Below are 24,411 nucleotides of genomic sequence, written 5' to 3'. Positions count from 1 at the left end.
CGGACGACGTCTAGCAGTCGCGCTACACGCAGGAAGCAGAAAACGCTTCGTACACGGCACAGCCGACCGAAATAGAAAAAGAAACAGACGTACTACGATACGACCCAGACGATCTCGAATCGGAAACGGTGATGATTGGCCTCCACCTCGGACAATGCGAGCTCAAATTATTTGTATGATTATAATACTACTACTGTCTTCATGTCGGAGGGAGTCATATATATATATATATATATATATATATATATATCGTCCGCGGAATCGAGCAAACGACCGAAAAGAGCAGACGTACTATATAGGACCAGACGATTCTGCCGGGAGCGGCGATAATAGCCTGCATCGTAAATAGAGAAAACAATAGTGGGGTTATAAATAACTGGCACAGTGAGATATAAAGCACGGCATAGTAGTCGAGGACTCCGGCTTGAATAGACAGTGCCCTGGATCCTAATACGATGTGAATCGAAGACGTGTCTACGGAACGGAGGGAGCCACACATGATTCTTCCACTCAGTCGAGCAGACAATAGGGGAAAAAATCAGAAAACAAAAAGTAACGGCGTTTGAAACGTGAATGTTTACTACAGACGGCTTTGTCGAAAACTGTGATTGCCGACGCCATTTTGAGCGTCGATATTTCTGAACGCGGAAGGCACCACGTTCACGTCGCGCCGTATTAACAGCGCCGAGCATCACCTTTCTCTGCGGCAAATCATATTCTGCCTCGTAAGAAACGGAAGCTGCTGCAAGACAAATGGGTTCGCCGTATCATCCAAACGCCCGATACGCCAATGCGGCAAAACTAACGCATCATCCAAACGCCTGATACGCCAATGCGGCAAAACTAACGCATTGCATTCAAATGTTCTGTGATCCATGAAACATCCAATGTGCCTCTGGCGCAACAAAGACTCGCTCGGAATTCGAGCAGCGATAATTCCACATGTTCAAAAACTTTCTCCTCTGTTTTTTGTGCAATCCCCCTCTTACATTTTGCCGAAGTCTAAAGCGGCACAGCTAAATTAATTTCAACTAGCATGTTCAATACTAACGAGAAACCCTAAATGACTTTAGACTGGTAAACGATTGCTTAAAAACTCTATTTTCGTTAGCTTTGACTTAATAATCTTGATTATGACTTCGACCATGAGGTAAACGAGTGTACAAAGGAAAAGCCTGAAACATCGCACGCCATTTCGCCAGTTGCAGGAGCGTTAAACTTTTCACCTGCAGACAAGTTAGAGGCGTAAACGAGCGAAATTTGCGAGTAAAAAGCGTCACAGGCAACAAAAAGAAAATAAGTGCGTTCCTGTTATAAAACGATCGTCGATCACACTTAACATTTACGACCAGAAACAAGCTGCAGTCTCAAATACGCGGAACACGTCGAGCGTCAAGCGGCCGCTTCAGGAGTAAAACATGCAGATCCTGGAAAAAATAAAAGAAAAAGGAGCAACGTGACGGGGTCAACATTCCCTGTAGACTTGTTAGCGATGTTCGAACAGGAGGAGATCTCTCGTCGAATCGCCAAGACTAATATATATATATATATATATATATATATATATATATATATATATATATATATATATATACGAAGTATAGACGAGTTTACAATATCGATAAATAGTGCGATAGAAAGGTGCACTCAAGAGCACAAAATAATTTCAGCTGCATTAGTAAACTACACTTCTGCAACACTCCCTCCACCCCCACCCCCCACCCCCCCAAAAAAAGAAAAAGAAATTGGCACTACTAAAGTGATGAGAGGAGGTTTGAGATAAGCCGGAAAGGTCGACGAAAAAAAAAAAGGACGGAAAGAAAATGCGAGACGGGTGGTGAACGTCGCCCAGTTAATCTTTTCTCGGTAAAGATCAAGTATATCGTACCATATCGTATCGCATTATGTCGTACTGTAAGAGAGACAAGTACTGAAATTAGGAAGTTTCGTGAGATTCTTCAGCGGTACAGGCATCCAGCGCAAGTACGAGAAAGTATACTTTAAAATCCGTGCCGGTACGTCATCAATATATATATATATATATATATATATATATATATATATATATATATATATATATATATATATATATGTGTGTGTGTGTGTGTGTGTGTGTGTGTGTGTGTGTGTGTGTGTGAAGGAATTCACGTCGAAGCAGCGCAACAAAGTTAGTTAACAAAGTTATTTTCGACGTGTCGGCCGGGGAGGCTCTCAATTTTTAAATCTATATGATAGTACGAGGCGTTTTCTTTATCCCCTAAGCTTTCGCAACTTCGCGGCCTCGAAATAGACCATTTGTTTTCCGCAGAACAAAGACTTTCATTGTGTCAAACTTCCAGTATACAAATACATATATAAAAAAATTTCAATATATATACCGCTTCGCGTTTTCGCGAGCCAAACGGTTTTCTTTGCCGCGATTTCTTTTGATGGGCCGCGGGAAGGGATTCTTTTTTTTTTCTTTTTTTTTCGGCGATTCGACTCGTACACTAATTCAAGAAAAATCACCAATACCGAGCTGTTCACACGTCGTACATCGCTGGCCTTTTTCGCGTTTCCGAGACTATACCACTCGGAACAGAACGGGCAAATCAGATCTTCGAAGAAATCGCACTGCATGTGCAATTCTCAGGCGTAATTCTCTTCGGAACAGACGCGTAGGTGAAACTAAGACGACGAAACTAAATGCGATATTAAAATTTCAAAAAAGAGAGAAAAAAATACGACAGGAAATCCCATCGTCAACTGCAGGCGCCAACGACAACTACGCAGTGCGGTACTAGGAAAAAATGCCTCTGTAAAATGACCTAGGAATGGGGAAATAGAGGCCAACTCATCAAAAACAAGGGCTATGATATATATATATATATATATATATATATATATATATATATATATATATATATATACGTGCATTAGCCTTAGAAAATTGAAAGGAGGAAAATTACAAATAAATGAAGGTCACCAATGGCCGTGTTTTGGAAGGGATTCGGGGAACTGTTGTTTCGCAGATGAGTTTTGCGGTGTTGACGTTAATTTATTTTGTTTAACGCGGTTTTTTTTGTTGTTTTCTTTTTTTTTTCAAATCTCAAGTTCTATTTTAAGTGAACCCATCGTGGAGAGCATGAAGTAGTCGAAGTTATCCCGGTTATTATATGCGTATTTGTTCTATAGGGAAAAAAAGGAAATAGGAGGAATGCGTAGGTATATTGCTATACAGCGCAATAAAAAATACACCTCTCCTGGGGTAGGTCACACTAAGCCGGCACGTTCACAGCGTGACGTCAGCAGCGCACGCGCTGTGACCTTGGTTGGCAAAACACAGGCGCCGCCGGCTTTCAGCGTGGTGCATTCGCGCAGTGAGCGCTTGTTGTAGGTGGGCGCCACATGAACACGTGTTTTAAAGCCAGGCTTTCTTTGCTTCTTCATCCGTACTTGGGAGGGAGACCACCTGGGAACACCGAGTGCTGATGGCACCTTTCTTTCTCTTTCTCTCTCTCTCTCTCTCCTCCGAGTTTCACACTGCTGCTGCTGTCTGGCACACTAAGCCGGGGTGGGGGTGGGAGGAGGGTTTGCAGGAGCGAGGCAGACAGGAAAGCCGACGCGAGAAACTCGTTTGGACCTTTGCACCGCGTCGAATGTGCACAATGCCTTCTGCAGCTACCTGCGCGTTGCTGCATTATCCTATTGACAGCTGTAAGTGTCCGTGACCCCCGCAAAAGCATTGTAGAAATTGCAGTGCTTAGCTTTCTACTAACGTGCAAGTCCAGAGGAATGCAACATAGAATGGTAGAGAGGAGGGGGGAGAGGAGGCAGAGAATGGGTAGAACAGACGCAGTCGCGAAATGAGTGAATAACAGCCTTGCCATTTGTCGCTCGCAGTTTGCATACCAAGTGGAGGGAGGGGGCGGAGGAGGAGGATTGGGAGAAGGTGACGTCAGAAAGCACGGTGAAACGCTTCTACTATAGACTACAGATGTAAAATTCCACGAAATTTAGAAGGGCATGAAAAAAACTGTATTCTTACATGTGTCTTTCTTTTCAGAAACGTACGAAAAATTGAAAGAAAAAAAAAAGACGATTGCGCGCACAGAGCTACGAAAAAACCCGACGCATTTGTTTCTCTAACTCTGAAAGGAATAGAACTGTTACATTATTGGATCACAAAAGTCCCAGCAGAGCTTTTCAGGGTTCAAAATCTAGGCGCGATTTTACGTCGTCAAGGCACTCATTTCGCATCATAGCGTAAAGACCGACGTCTGCATCAATCTGTGCACGACTAATTTCCGCATGATGCGTCAATGTTTCACTGTGCAGTGGACGAAGCCTTCCGGACATTGAGAGAGAGAGAGAGTTCACGTGCACAAGTTTTTTTGCACGCGATCCTTGGACTGTTGCGTGTACCTTAATCGGTGTGCACATTTCCAAACTCGGGCAAATTTTCTTTCACGCGCCGCAGAAAAAGTGGGAATTTGCAGTACGCGACAGGCCATGGGGGCTCGAGGGTTTGGTCGAAGCAGTAAAGTCCTTGCCACCACGTGGACGGGTCCAGATGCTTCACAGACTTCACCTCCTTCTTTTGACCACACTTTTAGACACGTCGAAAGAGGTCGCATCTCAACAGAATGCTGCGGTGAAGCTCTGCTTTTTTTTTTTTCAATTTTATAGCGGTTCAGAAAAACGAAAACCTGTTTTCATCTGAAATTTTCAATGTGTTCCTTTTTCCTCTTTTTTCTTTCAACCGCTTAGATCTCTATTGTAGACATGACAGCGGTTGCGGGCAAACGGGATAAATTTAAGTTCGAAGTACTTAAGTACTTTTCTGCCATTTCGTTTCTGCCATTTCTGAAAAAAAAAAAATAATAAACGCCATGCGAATTTGTCAAGCGGACAAGGGCGTGTAGAAGTTGAGCCGCATTAATTAAAGCGCACCGCAGGGTCTAGGCGACATTATAACGGTCACACGCCAAATCAACGCCGCGGTAGTTTTCCGGCTGTGGCATCGCTCGAGGTCGCGGGTTCGATTCCGACCGCGGCAGCCGCATTCCGTCGGGGGCAAAATAAAAGGAAAAACGTTCGTGCACTTTAGATTTTAGGGACACGTTTAATGAGCACCAGGGTGTCAAAATTAATTCGGAGTCCGCCACTACGGCGTTCAAATGAGTGCCTTCACGACAGTGCGATACAATTTTTCGTTCGAAGACCATTCATTTAAGCGACGTATCATTTTCGGCACCGTGAAAACGTGCGACATCTGTGACAAAACGTTCGTTTTCGAAAAGGAGTAAATTTTTTGTGGGTGTTACGGAAGGGGCACACTCTTACGAAATCACTGCACGCTGACTCAAGGGAACGACGTACTAGCCAACAACGCTACGTTGTTGTGCCGGGGGTGATTATGCTTTCTCCTTTTATGAGGGACAAGGTTGCTGAACGTGCCGAATTAGAGTTTACGCACAAATCTAACCTGAATAAAAACGTACATGCTAACGGCGAATTGTGAGTGTATATAAGCACGCTGCGAGAACGAAAAAGCTTCCGTTATGTACGACAGCCCATAAGTACCGGGCCACGGCCGAGGTTCACCGTTTATCGTCTGCTGGTCATCTGCTGTGGCATCCCTGAGTCTGTTCTGTCAGATCGTCTGCTGTTCGACTGGGATCAGCGCGTTCCTGAACATTTAAGTGTCACGTGAGTGAGTGTGATCTCATTTTTCATGCGGGGGGCTGATGGTGCTATAGTTGGAGCGCTGCTGCGTTGTTCAGGTCTGTTATTTGGAAAAATAAAGAGATCGCTGACGGTACGGAGACGACGGCTTGCTTTCGCAACAGAGCGATCTCGGTGATGGTTGCTTAACGCACGCATCCAGCTGAGGGAAGAAAAAAAGCGAACAGTTCGTGCGCTTGAACGCGAAACGAGCACTACACGCATATTAGGCCGCACAGCGACCGAACGTTTCCGGTGCGAAAGCTAACACACACGGACAAGAAGATGGCGGCGATCAAAGAAATACCGCTGGTCGTCTGCAGCGGCGTACGTGTTGTTGCTTCTTTCCGGAAGCGAAATCGCCTGCTGCAAACCGATTGGGATGTGATCATACCGTAAAAATTTTAATTTCATAAGCGAATCCTCGCATATCTTTACTGCAACTGCAAAAAAGAAAGAAAGAAAGTGACGCGTTCATATAATGCGCTGCTCAAAAGTGGGCGAAGCAAACTTTCCAGAAACGTCCTGCCCCGGAGGAAACCGCGAGTAGTGAGCAAAACGCTACAAGCTGCCCACAAAGACAAAATGGCGGCTATCGGAGAACACCGTCGATCATCTGCGTAGTTTGTATTACGTCACTCTCGCTTCAAGATGGCAAAGTCGCCCGCTAGTCGACCAGAATCAGTCTACCCACAAACATTTCAATTTCATTGTCGACTTCTCTACAATATTTAACGATACCAGTTTAATCCAAACCGCTACAAAAGTCGTTTCAGCGTTGTCTATATCACTGAATATCACGAAAAGACTTTCAGACGGAACCTTTAGCTAGCGAAAAAGGTGGAAAATGAGCAATCATTATATACGCACACCAAATGGCGCGAGAGTCGAATGACTTCCGTGGTTCATTCCGCCCTCGGAAACAAGAAGGCGGCCGTCCGCAGCGGTGTTCGTCTCTCTGCTCCCTCCTTCAGGAAGCGACGTCGTCTGCTAGTCGACATGGGACCAGAGCGTCTGATATATCTACTCGGCAACCACTTCTGTGTTGCCTGCTATAGATCAACTAAACTCCCTCTCTCTGCACCGCGTCCTATCTTGTTTCTACGCATTGAATTTAAAATGCACTTTCTCGGAAATATAGCAGCGCAAGCTAGACAGTTAAACTGTCGCGTTCCAGGAAAGCGCGGCACTGAGCAGACGACAGCCGGCGAGAATAAGCAGACGTCCGTGTTCCTCGTCTGCTACAAGCAAATCTTACTCACACAATGCGAAATGCGCGTTTGATTTAGGCCTTCAGGAGATGAAAACTACAGCCATGCAGAAGTGCGAAACAAAGGAAGCTGAAATGCAACGCAGCGACGCGAATCATTTTCGTATCACGCGCACAACAGCACGGGTGGATGGATTCTGCGAGCGTCCCCTTTGAGACGGGAGGGTGGCCGGCGCCACCAAGTTTCTTGTTCTAATGTTGCCCAACATCCTACGTCACGCAAAGAATTCCCAGCATCACACTTTCTGAAACACTATTGGGAACTTTGTTTTTCTACGCCTCCGTTGTTCGTGGTACCCCTACGTCTCTGCCACCAAACATCGGCAACGCCATCTACCGATCAGTGGTGAAACGACAGAAGATCCATTAGTTGTCTTGAATCTCTTTTTTCTTTACTTGACTATCAAGCCCAAAGTTACATGTCAGTTGCTCCATTGTCGTAAGATGTTATTTATTTCTCTCTCTCTTTCATTTCTGTATCTGAGGGTTGAGACCATGCGAGCCGGTTAATCTTGCTTGACGTGTTACGACCTAGTACAGTGCTAAGCAGTCATCTTTGACAGATCAGACCATTCTGATGCATTCCATTTGTGTCGAATCCTTAAAAACTCCCACGGGCGTCAAGTTGTTCGTCCACTTTCATTTCCCTTTGCCTTATCACTTCTGCGCTTCAATTAAAACAACAAATAATATTCCTCTAATACTTTCTCATTGGCTTTTCACTGCATATTGGTTTCATTTGGATCGATGTTGGAAAGGTTGTATGATATGATTGTTAACGCTTGTTAAAAACCTTCCGGGAAATTGGTGGACGCAGTTCTTGGTACGGCTATAGTCGATGGGCCGAGCAGTACTATACGTAAATGCGTTTCTCACTTTACGCCTAATCTGTGTCGCCCATTAAAAAAAAAAAAAAATTGCAACTCCGACTGTCGGAGCCTGGCTGCAACTTTTGAACGACGCCGTGTACATTGTATCGGATCTTTTTCTTTTTACTCCCACCTGTTTCTCGCTCTATACGCACAGATGCTTCGTCCTCCTTACAAGATGGCTGCTCGGACTGTCGCGGAGCCTTGCTGGAGCTTGTACGATGTAACGGTGGTTTTCTTCTGCCCCCCCCCCTCTCTTTTTTTTTTTTTTTTTTTTCGTTGCAATCACCGACTGCGCTGTGCGAAAATGCCTGTCGGATGCACGGCGCAATGAAGTCGCGGATTCCTATAGGCTTTGTGTGTGCGTCGTCTGCTGTCGATTTTTACTGGAAACAAGGGAGAAAAAGACGGAGCAGGGTAAGTGCGTTGACTGAAAGAGAGAGAGAGAACACAAGAAGTAACAGAAGGCATATGCTCGAGTGCCTCCGTTCACGTCTTGTGTCACATCATGACGCACAAGGAATAGAGCGCCGCTGGCCGAAGAATGCGCTCGGTATTTCGCCGAACAGTTGCTGCAGTGAGAGCGCGAGTTAACAAAATGAAAAAGAAAAGGAGCTCACAGACACCACACGCTCGAACGAATACCGCTCGTCCGCCATGTCGTTTCGGTTGGCGAGATATAATTAAGCGCATCAAAGGCTTCGGCGTACGCCGTCTGCTTCGAAAGGCGATAGACTTCTGCTTCAATCGACAGACGATTTCAATTTGCGCCCAACTCCGTTCGAACGCTGGCTGATGTGGAGGCATCTTTTTTTGCGTTCTTTCTTATCTCTGACCGGCGCGGCCTGAATGCGAATCTAACGCTTTATTATTGTACGATGGTTAAATTAGAATACTGTCTAATACGTGGGTGTTTCCCATTCTATGAAAGACACCAAGACAGGCTACAGCTTGATAATGAAACGGCGGCTAGACAAATTGACTGTAACTAGGAGAACTGTTATTAAACTCCTGGCACGCTATCTACAAAGGGAGCTGGAATTCGAACGCGCGATAACCGTACAATTTACGCACGATAGGCAACAACCGGGATATCTGATCTGAAACAAAGATTTCGAGCATTCGAACTGTGATAGGGACGAAACAGCTTACGCCAGAGATGACGACGCCAAAGTTGATCACGTGCTGTCCATTTCCAGATGATTGTTTTTGTCTGCTGAATGTTAGCCCAGTGAGGAAACATATTTGACAGGAACAGCAATGCGTTTCGCTGTAGGCGTAGAGTAGCATTTAACTCTATAATTAATGCGGATTTTAACGGGAAACTGCATTGCACTCTGCAATGTTCGTCAATAAGCTTCCATACAAAAATGAGAGAGAAAATCCGTAATAGTGGGTAATAAACACGATAGTTCGATACCATAAGAAAGAACGCGTGATAGAAATTGTTTTGCAGCACACGTTGTAAACATTCAAGCGCTCGAAAATCCCTTTCTGCTCTTCTTTGTGAATATTTGCAACGTCGGATATACGGTTAGATTGCTTTTTTGTTCTTCTTGTTCCGTGCACTGTGTATTGTATGCTAAATGATCATTGTTGCATGAACGAAAACGAACATTTTCGGGAATGCTTTATCAGTATAAACCCACTTGGGTGTTTAGAGCGTTCGTGCACATTTCAAATAGAGCGGGTGACCGTGTGTACTGTCTTTTGCAGCCGCCGTGTTGAATTGCTAAATAACGAACTGCCACGCAAAATGTGCTTCCCGTTCTACGTGCGACGCTGTTGCTAACCTGTTCGCTCGAAACGTTGGAATTACGAACATCTGCGTCCATCTTTCTCGCTCGATCTGTACGCGAAACCAACGCAGCAGCGCACACAACAGCAGCTTGCAAAGTGACAGCGCACGGTTTGATAAAGAAACGAATTTACACACAGCAGGGAGAATTCGAGTCAACTGTGCATGAACCGACAGTTGCTTTAACACACGCACGACATCCCCCCCATTTTGTGTTTCTAAAAAGAAATAAAAAACACGCGGAAAAGAAAAAAAGTACAGATTGGACATCGCGCCGTTGTGTCCACAATTGTGGCACGAAATGAAAGGCCGGGGCCGAGGCTCATGGGATCCTGAACTGAGGACTGCGCCCACACACCGGGCCCGTCGAATGACCCTGCGATTTCCCCATTATTTTAACAAATGTTTCCTCTCTCTCTTCCCTTCGCGTAGGCATGAACCGCACTCACGGGGCGGCATCAGCGTGGTAACATACATACGTCACAGAGCGAGCTATAGGTCTTTGTACGATCACAGGCGTGTTATTGCTGTGCAGGGGACTGGCGCGGGCAGCGGAACAAAAATGTACCAAAGAAAAGCTCCGCTGACCGTTAATTATCCGAGCGGCCTACGCAGACGAACATCATAATTAAAGAAAGGGCCGAGAACGGCCGACTCGTGAAAGAAGACATAGAGAGAAGACGAGGGGACAACCTCGTCTGCGCAGGGTTTGGCCCGCGATCGACTGGCGGCGAGCAAAGAAGCCACGATTGAGCAATAAAAAAGAAAATAGTAAAAATAATAGACGCAGGTCCCAGAACAGCGCGCGCGAAGGTTAAAAAAAGCCGCAGCACCGGCTCGATTTTTCTTTCTTTTCTTTTTTAACGCCGCGCCGCCCGAGTCTATCTCGAATGACGTGTGGGCGTATGCCATTTCGAGACCGGCGTGTGCAAGGCAAAAAAAAAAAAAATGCAGAAAGAAAAGGGGAACTTCCGAAAGCCAAGGCGTGATCAGGTAAATGAAAGAACGGCACACGCTATGCTGCGGCCGCGGTAGGTTGATGGCCCCGATATGACCTCGTTCTGGAAAGCCGAAGGACCGGCGCAGCAGGAGCGCCGGCTTCGAAGCGAAACAAAGGAACACGCCAGTCGCCGCCGTGTCACACAAGAGCAAGTGGGTCTCTAAGCGACCCCGTTTCGAGCAACTTCTAAACCACAACGTTTTCTTTTTTTGTGTGTGTGTTCTGGTTTTCCGGCAATTCGGCATTATATCCGCACGCTTTGCAAAACTTCCATCACGCGCAGCGCCGTCGTCTGTTAGCAGCCGAAGTTGCAGAAGTGTGGCTGTCGTCGCCCGCGTCGGAACTGTAGTTGTCTGCAAAACGTGACGTCGGGAGACCGTCAAAGTATTCTACATAATGTTACCGAAGTTGCACACTGTGCAGTTATTGCGCGCCATCTGGATTGGGTGGCACGTCAAAAACCTCGCTGTTCACATTTACGCACAACAAGTTAACGTTGCAAGCTTGCCAGACGGCACACTTTCGATCCCGCAGTTTTCGTCTGGTGCAGCAAAAGTTGCAAACCTTCGTCTGCTCACATCGCTCGTCGATGTGCATCGTATGTCTGCACGGACATTCGGAGGAAATGCGCTACAGTACACTATTTTTCTTTTCTTTTTTTTCTTCCTCGCGCACGAGGCAAGATATTTAGTAAGCATAGCGTAAGCAGTGAACACTTCACCACGGCAGTGAGCCGAATCAAGGCTTCATCTTGTCGTTTGCACCAACCAACGGCCAATCTTTCAAGCGCGCATCCCCCCCCCCCCCCCCCCCCCGTAACTCTGGAGAGATGAGGTCTCTGACCTCGGCTCCAGCCAGTTTCGGTATGTGCCGCGTTGACAAGCCTCTCAACATCTTCGCTTCGAGCGGTCCACAAGCAAACGCACGCGATAACGTCTAGCTGCCTCTCTTTTCTTTTTTCTCGGTTCGAGGCGTCGTCGAAGAGGAAATATCCAACCACGAAGAAAAATAGTCCAGCGGCTCGGCCGTCATTCGTCGTAATGAAAGAGACGGGGACGGGTTTTTCCTTCAACGTTACGGCGAAAACTCGCACGCCGTCCCGGAATTCCCCGAAAAACAAGAGGCTCCTTTCCTCGGAATCAACCGCCTGCGATCGTGACTGAACGTAAACGCAGAGCGCTTTAAACATAACGCAAATCGCAACAGCAGCCGGGGCAAAACAGGCCCCAGGCGACGCTGCAGCGGCTAGGCTTAGCGTCGAGTTCGGCCCCGAAACCGACCGGCAGTTGCGCAAAGGCCGAACCGAGGCGTGCGCAGCCGTCGCGTTGCCGGCAGCTGGTGCTTCTCATCAGAACCGCGAAGCGTTATCGACGTCGATGCGAGCTGTTTCCAATTCAAACACCTCCTGCTAACGTGTTCCGAGTTTGTAAAGCGGTCGTCAAACCCGGGGTCAGGTTGCGTGCGAACGAACAAGAGATGAGGGGAGTGCCGATGTTCGAGCGCGCGGCCCCGAACCGACAGAACGAGCTTAGGAGCCCGGGGCTCTTAAGGAAAGAACCTTCAAACTCACCCATGATGGTGACTGAGGCAGCGAGCAACAGTCCGTGGTGGAATCCAGAGTTACCGCGGTGCCTGTTGGACCGCTCCGTTCGCACGACACATGCCAGTATCCACAGCAGCCGAAGGTTGGTCGAAGGCCCGCTGACGGCTAGGACGTATGGCGGCCTTGCCTCGTCCTTTCCAATCGATAATCCAGGGTCGTCAGTTTTGCCGAACAAATTAAAGAAAAGAAAAAAAGGAAGGGATTTAAACGCCACAAGTGCTTCGCGATTTGGACCCCTCCACGGGAAAGCCGAAAATCCTCCACCTCTCTCTCTCTCTCCTCAGTTGGGATGGTGCGCGCACAACACTTAACACGAGTTGATGCAAAAATGAAACCGCACCGATGGCACCGAACGACGGGTGGGTCGTTGCCGCACGAGAAGAGGGAACAGGCCGGAGGTCGCCGACGAGCAAGTAGTGTGGTGCGTGATTCTCAGTGGCGACTTGCGGAGCCCGGGCACTGCGCCTACCGCTCAGCTCAAGCGTTCAAACGACGACTTCGGCCGAAGCCGACCCGACGCCGGTCTGGGCCTCTCGCTGGGAACACCCTCCTCGCCAGCAACGCCGCCCTCGCCGACGCTTCGACCTCGCCGAGCGCACAGGCCTCAGGCCGCGCTCCGAACTGCACCGCCGCCGGTTTCTTCTACTGGGAATCCATCCGGAGAGCGCTTTCCAGGAACCAAGCTAGGAGGCGCTTCCCTTCCCCCCTCCTGCAGCTCCTCCTCTCTATCAATACGCGCGCCGTTCTCTCTCTCTCTCTCGCTTCTTTCTGTTCTCTGGCCTTCTGATGCCGCTCTTCATTTTTTCTTTTTGCAACGACGCCGCTACCGCTAAATTCGAGCAGCGTTGTAAGATCCACTAGTTAGGAGTCAGCCAATCAACAGGGCAAGAAACACACCGATGCCACGCGTTTCTTCCGCGGGATCGACATCGATGCAGCGCGTCGTCTGCTACCGATGAGGAGAGCAGACGACGGGGCGGACGCAGTAGACGGTGCTCCAACAAAGTGCGCGCGTAGTCAGCCCTAATTCGAAAAGTTTGAGAAGAACAGAAAACAACAAAATGGGGAGTTTATTGATATACACTGGCGCAGTGCGAAGCTACACTCGCTAGGCAGACGTCAACGCAAGAAGCACCGCCGAACACGCGGAACTACTTTCCGCTGCGCACCGACTGACTGCGCGCACCTCGTAGTTCGTGCAAGCGCTGCTGCATGGTTTTATGCTGAGACGGCTTCACTTTTCTCCTCGCCGTTACGGGGAACGAACCGGTAAGAAGAGAGCCTTGCCACGGGCGAAGAGGAGGAGGGCAGGCGGCGAAGGAGGTCGCCAGCAGCAGCAGCACATCACTGCTATTTTCATTCCAACTCGCCGCTGCTTCTTTCCTTTTATTTCTCGCTGTGTTTACTTCCCAGAAAAACGTATTCGACGCCGCGGGCTTCGGAGAGGGCGGTAAATAAAAACGCGCTCGCCGCCGCGTTCCTGTAAAGAGAAGGAAGGCACAAAGAGAGAGAGACAAAAGAAAGATAATAAACTCTTCTGCTATCTCGCTATCTCAAAGCCAAGCAAGAAACAAAAGAAAGAGCCTCCTCCTTCTCTGGACATTCGGGGAAGGAAAGACCGCCGGGAGGGAGCTTTCGGCAGGCATGTTAAGAAAGGATGAAAAGAGACGAAACAAAGGGAGCGAGCTATCTTTTTCATTGTTGTTTACTTGGTTGTGACGTCACTGATTCGTCACGGGGGTTGCGCGCTTCCATTTATCGATTTAGAAGCGCGCGATGTGACGTCACGGGCGGTCAGCCGCTCTGGTTGGTGGATTCGGTAGCCACCGTGTCGTCTGCTGCTCCTGAACGCGGAGTTTCGTCTGCTCACGCCCAAACCCTCCCATCCGCAACGTTTTCATCTGCAGCAGGGCACGCGTTCTACTGTCGCTCGTTACCTGCCCAGCACTGAAGCGCAAACGCCTGTGATAGAAACACCGAGCGTCCCCCCCCCCTTTTTTCCCCCTTTGAGCTAACCATTCACAATTACCTCCAAGAGCGGTTCGGAGGGGACACCCGCGGTGTGACCGCTCCTTATGCTGTTCACTTTTACCGACGCCCTAACCCACCGGTCACATTCATTCGCGCTTGTTACCTGTCATGAAAAAAAGCGATTTTTCACGGTGGGACAAACGGGTTGGTTCCCGTTCCTGCTCGGCACCATCGGGGCCTGTGAGGTGAGTGTGTGTTAGAGGGAACGGGGCGAGGGTGGACTCTGCAGTGCAAGCTTTCGACCATTCTTAAACAAGGGTGAAAAAAGGAAAAGAAAAACATGAAGCCGCGGTAGACAGCAAGGTTGCAGAAAGGTACAGCGCGGTACGAGAATTCGTTCGGTGCCAGAGCCTTCTCCTGCCGAGAAAGTTGCAAATGAACGGTTGTAAGAGACTTCCTTCTCGTTCTCTTTTTTTTTTCCTTTATTTCTTTTCAGTCCATTCAGTGCGAGCTTTTGTGAGCCCTGTGAGGAAATAAACTCGCACAAATCCACGACCGACGCGCACGGCTCCCGTCTGGACTCCTTTTGTGCATCGCTCAAAGGAATGAGGCACGTGGTCGGGCCGGCCGCGAAGGTGTGTACTAGGACGGCGGGGAATGCGGCTATCTGGCCGCGGTACTGGCAGCGCTTTTACCGAGCAGGAAATGCATCAAAGAAAGAGGACATGGAGAAAAAGAGGAAAAGAAAACTTGACCCTGTACTTATACTGTGCCGTGCATCCTTTCAAAGGCTTCTCTGCCGCGCCCCTCCCATAAGCCGTGACTCTGCCCCTCTCCCTCAACGAGATCACGGGGGTCAATGCTCCGGAGAGCGCAGCCCCGATCTCCCGGTCTCATGGCGGTGGGCGAGATTTTTATTGATCTTTAAATCAATCAGTCTCCATGCCTGTCGGCGTCTCGGATAACGTCGGCCGCGGGAAGATGTCCTACAATAAAAAAGAAGTAAAAAACAAGAAAGGGTCCGGGAGTAACAGTAAGGGCATAGCTGTTTCGCGGAACAATGTCGCCGCCGCCTGCCGTCTGCTAAACTTAGAGCACGTGCGCAACACAGATTTTGATGAACGCCGTCTGCAAGCCGCGGTTCCAGTATCGCCGTCGTCTGCTGCTCAGAAGAGAGAAATGAGCGGCGCGTTGCCGAACCAGACGCTGCTCGTTTAGCCGACGATTTTGATGGCATTGCCCTGTAGGCACTGCGTATACCCCAGAAGAAAAACTGAACAGAATGAAGACCAAAAGAACATTCGGTACCAAATGGCAGATCGTGCGGCAAGGCTTTGATGCATAGCTTTGGTGAGCGCCGTCTTCAAGCAGCGGCTCCAGTATCGCCGTCCTCTGGTACTTAGAAATGACCGTAAAAACAAGTTGACACTAAAAACATGTAGGCATCGTGCACCCCAGATCAAAAACAAAATGAAAACCTGCGGAGAGATCGCAATTAACATACTGTGATAATTTTTAGAAACAGAAGATCGTGTGTGCAACAAGGCTTTGATGAGCACCATATGCAAGAAGCGGCTCTCTAGAATCGCCGAAGTGGCGCGCTGTGAAGCAGACGATCTAGATCTCACGTACTCATTTGCGGTCGTCGTATATCCCCAAAAAATCTAAAGGGAACGAAGACCAAATAGCACTCGTAAAGTATCAGTTTTAGAAACAGTAAGCACGTGCGTGCTAATCCAAAGACTATAGTAACTCTAATCTGGTTTACGTAAACTTTTGCAGGTTCAAGCTTAGAGTACTACACATGTTATTACACGACGCCTGACGCTGCAGTTACATACACATTCATTCCACAAATTTTCATCCGATCGATGTTACATTTACACCTCACGCAATGTAACCGCAACGTCAAAATCTGCGCGACTGTAACTACCACGCTATATGTTTTGCAATGGAGCTGCTGTCTTCTAAGAATAAAAAAAAAAATTGTGGTTTGAGGAGTTCACGAAAAAATATTGCTCACACCAGTCCGCTTGAAGTTGACCTCTACAAACTCAGAAAATGTCATTGTGCGAGTTTGACTGTCGTTTCGCGCATGTGTCTAAATAACAGGCTGTCGTAGTAGTCTAAAGACCGAAATCCACGCTATTCTCTGAATACTCGGGTTCTTCCGACAGCCGCATTCTGCTGAAGACGTCAGTGCGCAGTGCTCTGCCGGAAACAAGAAGAAACTTGCCAGGAAGAACAGAATGCCAACAGCAGAACACTCGAAGAAAAGCAAAGGGGACAGCAGCTGCAGATGCAGAAGACGAATTCGGGCAGAAGTGACCACGGGCGCGGGGATCGTCTGCTCTATGGGAAGGACAGACAGCAACAGACGACCCGCGAACTCGTCGCCTGCTTCAGCAGAGGCAACAGGCTCTTCACCCTCCTTATCCTGGCCGCATTTCCGCGACAAGTTCACGGGTAAACCGACGCAGGTTTTCAAAAAAAGGCTGACAATGTAAGCGCGGCGGGCAGCGACAAGGATTTGAGAAAACCACCCGCAGGTTCACCATAGGCGGCAACGCACAACCGCCCCGCCGTCGTCAAAGCTCTCCCAGCTTTCCCCCGAACGCTGCTTTGCGCGGCGCCCTTTTCCCGCGTCTCACTGCGTTCCACGTTCTTCGAACAAGCATTGACTATGAACTGGTGACCGATTTCCGCGGAAAGTCCATAAAAATGGCCTCCTGTGTCGCTATTGTCCAAGCAGGGAGTCACGGTTTCGCTCAAAAGCCAAAACCCCCCTCTGTTTTCTTTCTTTTTTTTTTTTCTTCTTTGCGAGTGTGTGATTCTTTCGGCTCTAAAGACTGTGGATGGCCATTCGCTGCAAAAAAGGGACAGGCGCACCCATTATGCTGTGTTTTTACCTGCTCGCTTCGCGTACGTAGTGTCAAGAGGTGCTTCGGACGGCGGCAGCCTTGACAAGACGAGAGCGTTGTCAAGAACACGGAATTACATACCCGGAAAGCTCGTCACCTTTTGTATGTACGACCGCCTGCCTTCGCTTTGAAGGCTTCAGGCGTACAGGACCACGTGGTCTGACTAGGAACAACCAATTCGTGTCGTTACAAGCAAGAATGCTTTCCGGAATTTCAACCAGAATTGTAAGTGACCACAATAAATAAAGAACGTGACATTCTTGCGCCGTTTGACTTTAAATGACGTTTAACTAGAGCATTTTCTCACGACAGGAAGTGAAACAAAAAAAGAACATAGTCGACGTTAATAAAGAGCACGCGATTCGGAACTCTGCGAGAAGTCTGAATCGGTCTATCAGATAGCACTAGCGCTGGAGGCGACATCTTGCTCTACTGCGATGAACTGTAAAAAATTAGAAACGTTATCGCGTTTCACCATCTCGTACCCGAAAGTAACAAAGCATACGAAATTCATTATGATACTTATGTCGTCGCAAGATGTAACTACTAAAGCTGTTGCAAGCCACCGTCATCATCATTCATCGCTTCCGTATATTCTGGTACTCTGATTCGCGTCAACGCTGGTGCATACACGTGGGGCTAAAACTCACTAATTCGTTATATTCACCACCAAAAGCTACATGGACTGCTACATGACCTGCAAAAAGTGGCCGGTTACGTAACGGCTGCAAATTGCACCATAATACTATCAAGAGGACAACTACGTTATAGCCTACCACGTCGTATGCCTCCCCGGGTAGCACGTTTATTCAACGTTCTTTTCACGTTATACGTCAAACAGTAGTTCCATGGTTTTGAAACATGAGCGCACGGGTAGCCTTTCTAAACGGCTTCATGTCTAGATTTCTGAAGCTTGTCTTCTATCCTCGAAAAAAAAATTAGAAAATAATAGTAATATAAAACGTGGGATCACCACAGTTCATAATCAGCCCTTATTTCCGCCACAGGACAAAGGCCTATCCCAGCAATATCGGTCAATCCTTGACAGTTAGCAGACGCTAAGGTATACATCTACAGTAGCAGCCGTCGATTCCTTCTTCTACAAAAAAGAAAAAAGAATGTACTTACCGTTTCTGGCGTCACAGTTGTATATCTTTCCAGTGTATCCGTCCTCTTCCTCTTTGGCTAGCGCTCTTTTTTTACCTTCTCGTCGGTATACCCCAGTGACAGCATACACGTCAATGTGCGGTCCCAGATCTTACAAATATTTTCTCGCGTTTCGGTCGCTCTATCTTTTTTTTCTCTCAGGGAAAGTTCTAGACCCCTTCGGATTTTTTATTGGTTCCTTTAGAATGAACGATGAGCTATATGCAGACCGGATTCGACGCTGGCGAAATCTGTGACGTCACGGCGACGTCGCTCCTCTTCAGTGACGTATCCAAGAGGAGGTGGGGGGCGGGGGGGGCACCTTGTTTTCAGGAACCGCATGCACACCATCTTTCCGGAACCGAAAACTTGCACACCATGCAAAGTTTTCCGGAAACGTATGACAGCTTTTTTTTTTTTTTTCTTAGAAAACGATTCTCTAATAAGAACCCCAAAAAACATGCTTGAGACCAGAATCATCTGAACGACGATTCTGGTCGCTTAGCACAGGATGGATATTGAAGAGACAATGAAAAATCACGATGAGTGATATCTCTTTGTAGCGAGAAATCGGCGTCGAACGCATCAGGCGTTTACCGCAGGCAGCCCGCAATATCCTGCCCTTATCCACCATGTGGAAGTCAGCAAAGATAAAGTAAAAGTTCGCGGTATTTCTTGCTTTTCTCATTCTGAGAAGAAAAACAAAAAATGAGAAGAGTCCGCAGCAAACACGAAGATAGCAATATAAGTGCTGTACGCGGATTAGTGCAGCTTCCCACTTAGCACTATATAGAGTTTCGAGAAATATGTCCTCGATATCTGTGGCAAAATGTGTCGATGTTCCAGTAGGCACTTATCGGAACTCTGTTGTCCCACAGTGTTGATAGCGTCGTGTGACTTTTGACGGCCTGTTGAATTTAGCCGCAGACTTTTGACTATTTGTTTCTCAAATCTGGCTGTAAGCACATGATTTCCACTATATAACAGATACTTTTTTAGAATAAAATGGGGTCAACCGAGGGGCCCGATTTTTGTTAGTCATATAAGAAGCCAACAAACACTGACACCAAGGACAACATAGGGGAAATTACTTGTGCTGAATAACTGATATAAAGAAACGATAAATTAATGGAAATGAAAGTGGATAAAAAAACGACTTGCCGCAGGTGGGGAACGATCCCTCAACTTTCGCATATATACTTTTTAGAATGTGATCTATGTTTTTTTTTTTTTTAATTTAGAATGCCATTATGGTGTTAAGAGGAAGCTTTAGCTCGGGCCCAACTCCGGCGCGGCCTATTCAAATACATGTCAAACGCAAAAACGCTTTTCTGAGATAACCGCTGGACAGATTTTGATGAAATGTGTTGCATTTGAGAGAGAAAGTTAAGTTCTAGTGACTGTTGGAAGCGGAATTTCGATTTAGGGCCTGAATTTTGTTAAAACGGTTTTCAAATATTCGGCCGTTTGAAAAAAATAAAAGCACGAAGTTTACAAATTCATAGCTCTGCATCAAGAACAAATATCGCGGTTCTGTAAACGGCATCCATTAGATAATTCAGAACGGACAAATTCGATATGTCATTTTACATCTTACATGAATTTGTTACGTTGGTTACAAGGGTTCTGCAAAAGCTGTATTTACATATTACATTTTTATATTCATGTGTAACATATCAATTTTGTCCGCTTAGATGTACTATTAGATGCAATTCACATAATTGTATTATCGTTTTTCGTTAATGAGTTACAGAGTTGTAAACATGATAGTTTCATTTTTTTGCCAATTTTTAGTAACTATTGACGATCTAACTCAAAAATTAGAAACCAACAGTCACTAGATTTTAAGTCTTTCTTTTAAATGCACCAAACCTCGTTAGATTTCGTGCAGTGGTTGTCGAGAAAAACGAATTCTCATTTTACATGTATTTAGATTGGAGCACTCGAGCTAAAGCTTCCTCTTAAGTTCAAGGTATACGGTGCGGTACGTTTCTGCTATTTCTGAAAAATAAACACCATGAAATTTTGTCAAGCGGACAACTTACGCAAGCCGTGCAGAAGCAGAGCCGCATAAAAGTTCAACGCAGGGACTAGGCGACACTATATATGCAGGCGCCAACCCTTAGGAAATTCTGTCGCAAGAGCGAAATATCGTTAAAGAGCCCCAAATGGTCTAGATTTCCGCAGTCCGCCACTACGGCCTGCCTCATAGGCAGGAAGTGGTTTTGGCACGTAAAACCACCGTAAATAAAAAAAAATAAGAGCGAAATATCGGTGGCACATGTGGCGTTACCTTCTCTTCTGTGAAAAAAAATAAAATAAACATTTTATGCACGTCTTGTTGGAAGAAGAGAGGGGGGGGGAGGGCTGGAGAGAGAAATGAACTAGGCAGTACGTAACAGGGAGGGAAGTGCCGTCATTTATGCCTATCAACGGGCAAGGTGTATGTGCGGAAAGCGAGGTGTTCCGCTACCTTGCGACCTTAAATTAACTGCGCGCGCCGTCGTCTGTCACGTCGCACAGCTGCTGCACGGACGTCGTCTGCACAAAAAAAAAAAAAACAATGGCACTCATGTCGTCTGCTATATCCGGTCATTTGCTATTCTCTTTCGTCGCGAGCGGTTGAGTCGCAAATTATGATGGAGCGTAAATCAACGCGTCGAAGTTACGCCATTTTATTCCAATGTGCTGCAGACTAAACTGAAAAGAATGTTGAGGTGATAGAACCACTCTTTGTGCATTAGATATAAGCCAATACTCATAATTACAGAACGATCCCATTCCCTGCAGAGTATTATCTATGCGCGCTCCAGTTAATCACTCTGATTTTCAATTAAGAGCTCTCTCTCTCTCTCAGTTAGGCCTTTATTTAGTGCATAGTACGTGCGTAGAGTACCGTATATAATTCTATGACGTAATGCACTGACAATTTGTGCGATTTTCTTTTGTCCTATGTCCTTCTTTTTTTTTTCAGCTATGTGTTCACCATGCTCGAAGAAGTTCGCAACTGACGTGATGATCGTGACATGACTGCGGTGCCATGGCAGCCAACTCTAGGAATTTAGGCTTATATCCCTATATCTAAGGGTTCGGGGATTTTCAAAACATACCGAGAGCAGTTTCCAAGCACAGATTCACACACCTTGGAGCGCATGCTTTGTGAGTATCCATTTCGATTCCCACTAAAACATACCGAGAGCAGTTTCCAAGGACAGATTCACACACCTTGGAGCGCATGCTTTGTGAGTATCCATTTCGATTCCCACTAAAACATACCGAGAGCAGTTTCCAAGGACAGATTCACACACCTTGGAGCGCATGCTTTGTGAGTATCCATTTCGATTCCCACTAAAACATACCGAGAGCAGTTTCCAAGGACAGATTCACACACCTTGGAGCGCATGCTTTGTGAGTATCCATTTCGATTCCCACTAAAACATACCGAGAGCAGTTTCCAAGGACAGATTCACACACCTTGGAGCGCATGCTTTGTGAGTATCCATTTCGATTCCCACTAAAACATACCGAGAGCAGTTTCCAAGGACAGATTCACACACCTTGGAGCGCATGCTTTGTGAGTATCCATTTCGATTCTCACTAAAACATACCGAGAGCAGTTTCCAAGGACAGATTCACACACCTTGGAGCGTATGCTTTGTGAGTATCCATTTCGATTCCCACTAAAACATACCGAGAGCAGTTTCCAAGGACAGATTCACACACCTTGGAGCGTATGCTTTGTGAGTATCCATTTCGATTCCCACTAAAACATACCGAGAGCAGTTTCCAAGCACAGATTCACACACCTTGGAGCGTATGCTTTGTGAGTATCCATTTCGATTCCCACTATTTTGCCCTCCGTTGCCAGATGGATGACACTGCGACCAAAAACCCGGGTCACCCACTCGAGGTACGCGAAGGCTGTCATAAATCGAGAAGGGTTCATTACGCAATGCGGCCTCTGCGATTTGGCCATATATGTAAATAGCCAGCTTCGCGAGGAAGCGAAAATAGCCGGTGATTGGTTCGCATTTTCGCGTCACATTGTTGCGACGTCGGGGTCCGGGCGGCCGTTAAGTTTCCGTGGCTGTTGATCTGCCAGGTGCAGGGCGCTCGACAGGTCCGGCGCGACGTCCAAGAGATGAGAAAAAAAAAGGTTTATTTACAAATTTACACGGTGATGATTTGCAAGTACGAGCAGACTTTTCAACGCTCCACTTTTTAAGCGGTTCATTTCCCCCAATTTCTCTCGTCGAGGGAATTCAGGGTCCGTCGAACTTGTCTCGCAGTCTGCAAAATCCGACCCGTGGGGGATTTGATTTATTTTTATTTTATTTTTTTTATATTTATTTACATCATACTGCAGGCCGTGTTGCCCAAGAAGGAGGGGCAAGGTAACAAATAAAAAAATACGCGTACAAAAGGAAGAAGTGCAAAATATAAAGCTTAAATGAAACAATATAGCACAAAACCGCAATGTTACTTAGAGTCTGAATTGATTCAGGGGAGTTCAGATGATGGAAAGGGATGAGGTTCCATTTTTCTATAGTTCGAGGAAAGAAAGAAAATTTAAATAGGTTTGTCCTGGCAACGTAAGGGGAGAGAGCGAGGGGGTGGGAATGACGGGTTTTCCTGAATGCAGAAGTAGTTATGTATGGAGTAGGATCTAAAGAAAATTTACGGTTGATGAAGGAGTAAAGGAACTTCACGCGTATTATTTTTCGCCTCGTTTGAAGGGTTTGAAAACCATTTGTCCGCAGTAATTCAGTTATAGGCTCTTCTCGGCCGTATTTGGAAGAGAGAGAGAGAGAAAAAAAAAAGAACTCGCTCCACCTCTGGCGTCTGAGCTTCGACCCGCCCTCGATACAATACGGATGCAATCTAACGTGAAACGGCAAGGTCGACGCTTGTCCCACGAAGTCCTTCAGCCTAGGGCTCTTTGCAGCGATTAGCAGGTTGCACAAGGCAGACGACCCCTTCACAGTTTGGAGTCCCCAAGACTCGTCTCGTTCGTCGGCTCCAGGTCCATCGACCAGACGAACACGCGACTCGATCATTATGCCTCGTCAATCATCTTGACGTGACGTAAGTTTCGTCGCCAGCTTTTTGGCGTTGAAAAGACGATTCAGCCTGTGAATGGCCTTTCATGTCTGCAAGTTTGCCGGTGAAATATTCTTTGTCCAGAAGGCCCGAGAGGTACAACAGCATTCCATAGCTGCAGGTTTGCCGGTGAAACGTTCTTTGTCCAGAAGGCCCGACAGGTACAACAGCACTCCATAGCTGCAGGTTTGCCGGTGAAACGTTCTTTGTCCAGAAGGCCCGACAGGTACAGCAGCATTCCATAGCTGCAGGTTTGCCGGTGAAACGTTCTTTGTCCAGAAGGCCCGACAGGTACAGCAGCATTCCATAGCTGCAAGTTTGCCGGTGAAACATTCTTTGTTAAAAGGGCCGCCGGGCGCTACAGTGCTGAACGTCAATCGTATGCCAACGTATATCTTGTCGAACGCTGACGTTCGCGTTAATCTGTAGGTTTTATTAAATTATGGGGTTTAACGTGCCAAAACCACTTTCTGATTATGAGGCACGCCGTAGTGGAGGACTCCGGAAATTTCGGCCACCTGGGGTTCTTTAACATGCCCCTAAATCTAAGTACACGGGTGTTTTCGCACCTCGCCCCCATCGAAATGCGGCCGCCGTGGCCGGGATACGATCCCGCCACCTCGTGCTCAACAGCCCAACACCATAGCCACTGAGCAACCACGGCGGGTAAGGTTTTATTAGCTATAGGCATGAGGTGTAGAGGTTGGAAGCAGGCGCTTCTCGCCAGTTACATATGGGCTTTGTGAGTGACGTAAATTATTCGAAGAAACATTGGTCAACGTGAAAAAAAAAAAAAAAAGAGAACGAATGGCCTTTATATGTATGCTTTGTCCCGCGGGAAAGGAACATAAAAACTGATTTTAACCCATAACCGCTATCCAGATGCTAACGAAGAAATCTGTCAGCGGACTGGAATACGCGTCGTATAAGAAACTCAGGAAATTTGAAAGATTTTTGTGTTGGTGTCAAAGTGGTTTGTCATGCTAAAAAAAAATAGATGCAAGAAAGTATATGGGCTGTCAGAGCA

General features: G+C 47.0%; 1 protein-coding gene across 1 annotated transcript in view; it reads right to left on the bottom strand.

Moving 5' to 3' along the window:
* The window catches only part of LOC126528991 (uncharacterized), a 39,953-nt gene extending 27,047 nt beyond the window's left edge, over positions 1-12,906 (bottom strand). Inside the window, exon 1 of the mRNA XM_050176593.3 lies at positions 12,214-12,906. The gene's annotated coding sequence lies outside the window, so the exon portion shown is untranslated. The remainder of the gene's footprint in view (positions 1-12,213) is intronic.
* Between the last annotated feature and the right edge of the window lie 11,505 nt (positions 12,907-24,411).

The sequence above is a fragment of the Dermacentor andersoni genome, chromosome 8 (assembly GCF_023375885.2).
Source record: "Dermacentor andersoni chromosome 8, qqDerAnde1_hic_scaffold, whole genome shotgun sequence".
NCBI classification, from domain to species: Eukaryota; Metazoa; Arthropoda; class Arachnida; order Ixodida; family Ixodidae; genus Dermacentor; species Dermacentor andersoni.
This window is presented reverse-complemented; position numbering and strand designations above follow the sequence as displayed.